General features: G+C 39.0%; 1 long non-coding RNA gene across 1 annotated transcript in view; it reads right to left on the bottom strand.

Moving 5' to 3' along the window:
- LOC141378404 (uncharacterized) overlaps window positions 1-5,992 on the bottom strand; it is a 154,777-nt gene that overhangs the window by 40,016 nt on the left and 108,769 nt on the right. The window lies entirely within an intron of this gene.

Here is a 5,992-nt window from a genome sequence, read left to right as displayed (position 1 = left end):
GATGTGAACTAAGTATTTTTCTCAAGAATGTGTCTATGAAGTTTTTGGTCAGCAAACCCATAAGATGATTTATTATACCCTGTGGAAAATGTAAATTTTTGGGTCAGAGGTAATTGTAGCTCTAATGAATGGAGGATGATCAGACACTGTTAATTCAATGGCAACCCCCCTGAATCCCACAAATGAACAGAACACCAGTTTCTGTAATCTAAGAACCCACAGGATTGAAAGCCAAGACAGAAGTTACCAAATCGGGTGGTACGGTATGGTTTTGATCGTTGCGCTTTTATGGCCGTTTCCACTGTCAAAATGCATACCGAACCGTACTACTTTTCGGCACCCTTTCGAAAGGGTACCAAACACGAGAAAGGGTACCAAAAGGTGGAGCTAAAAGTGCAGCTGAACGCTAATTTGGTTACAGAGATACGTCCCGAGCTTGTGTGGAGCTAGCCAGAATGAAAACAAAGGAACCGCCATCATGTTTTAATACACAGCCGAGTGATTACAGCGTAATTATATATACATATAACGAGCCATGGTCGACCCGGGCTCAAACAAACCTTGTTGTCGTCTTGATGAACAGCCACAAACCCAAAAAGAAGAGCAGATTTACCCTGTGCCCCTTAGTTTTTTATGAACTTGTCTGAATCGCAAACGGTTTCGCTGTCTTGCTTGCTCTCGCTACGTGTCTATATTTGAATTAACAAACTTCTTGAGCTGATGATAATAACGTGCGCTTGATTATTGACGTGCTTTTGAAACATGATTTGTATATTTATTTAATATAAATACAGACGTTACAGTAGCCTATTTTGCACTGTCATTGATCTGCAGTTATAATGAAATCATGTTCATAGAAAAGTTAGTAATAAACATTTATACATAAGTGCTTGTGTGTAAAGCATCTGTTTTGTGAGAAGTGCTTCTCATATGATATGTAAAAGACCTGTACAGCTTTACTGTAGACATTTCCTCGAGCGAAAATGACGTCAACTGAAACTTTTTTTTGTCATACACCACGACCACCAAAAGGGTACCCTTGGTAGTGCAAATGCAAGCCTGATAAAGGTGACCCGTACCAACCCGAACCGTACCGTACCAGTCAGTGGAAACGAGCCTTATGAACCCACAGGATTGAAAGCCAAGGCAGAAGTTACCAAGGCACCCACTCAATTTATGACCGTAAGGGCTCACAGAGTAAAGCAACATTCCTGAAATAGAAATAAATATTCCTGAAATTCCTTTTCTACATGGATGCCCATTCACACGTGACTGTACCCACATAGCAAAATTTCTCTGGCCCAGCTCTGGCCCACACAATCAGGTTTTGCTTGGCCCACATGCCGCAGTGAATTACGGTACATGACTGGACCAAATCTGGCTTCCAGACAAGGGCCAAACACGGACCATATCTGGGCCAAGTCTCAGCCAAGTTAATAACTCATAACTGGGCCTGAACTGGGCCAGATAGGTTGGTGTGTCGCGATTGCAATGAAATTGATAAACCCATAGAGTGATGCGCTTTAGGCACACTATGGGCACGCTTTTTCTCAAAGTGACCTGATTGGTAGAATTTTTTTTCTTTACTCAAAAATGATTTTAGTGTATTTTAAATGTGGGTCAAGACTGGCCAAACTCACATGGCCCACTTATCAAATTTTTAAATCTGGGCCAAATACTACGTTTTTCATCTGGCCCAAATCTTGTGTGCCACCTTAAAGACGGTACCACCTCTGCCAAACCCGGGCCATGTTTGGCCCACATGCTGTATGCCATTCCCGGATGAATGCCTGCTGTGCCAGCTTTTTGCCAAATCTGGGCCAGAATTCTTTGCTACTAGGGTATGCAATGTTTTCATTTAATACGTTTACATGGACACCAATACCAATAAGATTTTAATACAATTAACACAATAACCTGATTTTAGGAGTTTACTTTGTAAACCAAGATTTTGATGACCTTAATCTGACTAAAGTCATAATCGTAGTACAGCGGTCCCTCATTAATCATGAGGGTTACATTCTAAAAGTAAACTGCAATAGGCGAAATCCGCAAAGTAGTCAGCTTTATTTTTTTACAATTGTGATATATATTTTTAAAGCTGTAAGGCTACGTTTACACTGCGAGCCTTATTTTTTCTCAATCGCATTTTTTTGCATAGCTGTTCACATTGTTATAAATGTGGACAATATCAGATTTGTAGTGTGAACAGATCAGATCATCGTCCTAAACTGACCCGCATGCACAAAAGTATAGTTACAGACTGCACAAAATGTCTAATTATGCACTCAGTGTGTATACTGTTTGAAGCACGTTGTCAGATTATACTTAATATGATGATTGTCCTTTTCACAGATAACTATGGTGTATTTCATGAACTGTAAAGGGTTGTTCTGCTACTACTAATGTGTATTTTTGCATTTGGAACCTAAAATAAGTCAGTTGTGATTGAAAACACTGATTATTTGTGATTTATGACAACCGTGGTGCACGTTTGTTCCCTAAAGTCCCTTTAAGGCAAGTCATTTTCACTTAGCGGCCATCTTTGAAACTCCTCTCTGGCAGTATGCTCGGGCGTTCTGTCTGATTGGGGAAACATCAAATTCTCCAAATACCCTGCTTGGATATTCAGATATGCTCCTGCCCTTTTTTTCTCTGAGAGCAAAGTCCATCCTTAAAATGAAAGTGCCTCTCCTTTGCTCATGGATCATTCATCTGCAACACCCTTCTACGGTTTCGCGATCAACCCGTGCCCCAATCGTTAACCAGATTGTTATCAGGCACCAGTTTTGTCTTCAAAAAAAATTTTTTTAACATTAACAACCAACTTTCTGTGGTAAAGTAATTGCCCTGTGTGCCATTCTACTATGCTGCTGAGTAGATGATGTCTGCAGCAAAGAATGATGACGCATGTCGCTCGAAGATTTAAAGATCACTTGAAATCTTATACAAGCGTTCACACAGTGGTCGCATTGCAAAACATCAGGGGCCTCATGTACTAAGACTTGCGTGGAAATCTTACTAAAACATTGCGTACGCACAAAGCTGTAAATGTGCGTACGCAGAAAAAAATTCAGATGTATGAAACACTGCGTACGCCGAATCTCACGCATATTCTTTTGTACATGCGAATGAACGTGAAACTGAGCGCAACATGCACGAGCACAAAACCCCTCACTGCCTCCTCCCCCGTATGAATATGCTAATGACTCTACTTTGGCAAAACCAAACGAAAAAGCAAAGGCAAAAGCAAGCAAGAAGAGAAACTTTGAACAGAATGTGAATTGGAGGTGCTGCTTTCGGAGGTAGACCGGAGAAAAGCGGTGTTATTTGCAAGTTTGTTCTCCGGAATTAACAACAAAAGAAAAAAATAGAGTGGGAGAGTTTAGCTGATGCGGTTAACACAGTTGGGTCTGAACATCGCACCGAGTGAATTAAAAAAGAAATGGTGTGGTTTATAGGTGTAAAATAATGCAGATTCTTAACAGTCTCAGTAGCGCGCTCGTAAGACGCATGGCAACATGTTTTGACACGTTCAAGCATGAACTCGGTTCGAATCCAGCGTCTGATGAACTCTTTCTTCTTTTCTTCCCCCGCTACATATCAGATTTTGCCAACTATTTATCACGAGAAAGACAAGTAGGAATCATTAATAAGTTTGTGCATCATATTTTATTTGCACATTTATTGAATGGAAATGTTTCTGATTCACGCATGCAAATTCATCTTCAGATAGTGTCTTTATAGCAATGTGCGTGCAGTAGATAGCTCAGATTACATTGGGAAAACAGGCGACCGCTGCAAATTGTGCTTTAATATTTAGCTGGTTAAATGTATGGTATGGAAACCTTATATACCTACTAGATAAACTTGTCTCATACAGCTGCCATTGCAAGGCTTAGACACTTTGTAGAGAGGAATTTAACACAACTGCCTCTAGGAGTCGCCAATGGAAATAAAACAGACACGCACAAAAAATGTAAATCAAAACGTGAGACATTCTGAGCGTAAAGCCTGGCGTACGCAAAGTTTTTGTGCGTACGCAGCGTTGATACATGATGCCCCAGATCTGTGTCTTATTTAATACTACATATGAAAGTGGCACAATTCTGAACTAAAAAAGTCAGATTCTATGCGGTTTGGCCTGTTCACATGAGGGGGGGAAAAATCAGATTCGGGCCGCATTTATCTGCAGTGTGAACGTAGCTTAAAACCCCTCACTACACTCTTTATACACTTTTCTCAGTCAGGGTTTAACGTTTTTCACACTTTCGCTCTTGTTTAAACACTCTTAAAGTTCAAACTTTTGTAGCAAAATCAATCCAGTATTATAGATGAAACCAAAGATCAAAACCTGTTGTCAGGCGCAAACATTCATCGCTGTCAGCAAAAGGTTCATAAAGGATTTTAGCTTTTGTGTGGGTAATGTTGGCATCCAGCGTAATGTTCTTTTCCCTCCAGTCACTGATCCACAAGGCTAAAGTAGACTCCATTCTTAAGGGGGATACGCTGTGCACATGACAGTTGTAAGTAACACACACTAAACGCACATATTTGCATGTTATTTAAAGTGAAATGATTCAGATGGAGCTCTGGCATGGCAGAAATATGACAAGTGTTCTGAGTCATAGCTGGGCACCGCAGACAGCAGCCGACTTGTGCTGCCGGTGTGCGTACCCTGATATAAACTTGTTTACAATTCTAAAATGCATGGCATTCTGCATCATATCTGGTGTGCGATCCCCTTTACAATGGTCTTTCTGCGGGGAGTTACAACCCTATTCACATCCAGGTCAAATAGCAGTAAAAAAAACCCAGGAAAGACTTCATCTCTAACGCTGCCTCGTCCAACATCCATATCCCTAGCAACCGACTCCAAGCTTCCCTGAAAGTAAGGAAACCCCTCTTCACCAACAAGGGAATTCCAGCAGGTCATTGGAGTTGCTACGTTGACCAATCAGCTTCGCCAGTGATGAGTGTGTCAGAAAATATCATTATTGTTCCTACAATGTGTTTTATTGGTAATATATTGTGCTATTATTGTTTTTAATAAATGGACTGATATGAATAGAATATGTGGTGTCCATTTATGTGGACAGTTAAATAATTTGAAATTAACACAAAAGTTTGTAAAAATGAAAATGGATTTCAATTTTAGTGTCATATTAAAGTTATAAAAATAATAAAAAATCATTTTTTTTCATAATTCATGCATGAAAGGTTTAATTCATGGCAAAAATAAATATTTGTCCCAACCTTCCTTATTCACCTTAAGTCAAATGCTGTAGTACTGTACAATAATGTTTCAATAATGACACTGACAGTACTAACCAACAGGTGGCAGTGTGGCACAATTAATACATTCTATCATAGAAATATATGGGGAAAAACACGAACTCCAAACTCCAAATACATCTTACATGTTTTGAATTGTAAATGGTCTTAATATTTCAAAAATTGTCCAAGTGTAAAATAAACAAAACTACTTTCATTTGTTTTTATTTTTGGATAAAATAAAAGTCTTCCTGTGTATAAAATATTACTGATGTTCACACTGATGAATTAAATAATTACAATTTCATCCTAAACATTACAATGACTAAACTGCAAGCCAGAATTTCCTGTCATTATTTTTAAATACCAAAGACCTTACTGGACATAGTTTGTACAACTTTAATGTAGACCTCTTTTGCATACAGTCTTTTGAAAGGATCAAACGTTTGAGTTGATGACATCACTTCCTCTAGTGCCTTTATTCTATTCATCACCTGTGTTTACTCACAGCAGGGATATCTGACATACAGAAACAGCATGAATCATATTCTCCCAAGTTTCTTTCTCACATTTATGTTTCTCACAGGTAATGTATTATTTTCTTTATTTTCTTGTCACAACAACAGCAATTAAATCATCGTTTCTTGTTAAATCTGTCACTTATTTGTCTCTTCACAGCTTCTCTTGGTAACACTGTTCACCAAACTCCATCTAAATC

Source organism: Danio rerio, chromosome 17, assembly GCF_049306965.1.
Source record: "Danio rerio strain Tuebingen ecotype United States chromosome 17, GRCz12tu, whole genome shotgun sequence".
NCBI lineage: Eukaryota > Metazoa > Chordata > Actinopteri > Cypriniformes > Danionidae > Danio > Danio rerio.
Note: the sequence above shows the minus strand (reverse complement) of the source record. Positions and strands in the feature narration are given on the sequence as shown.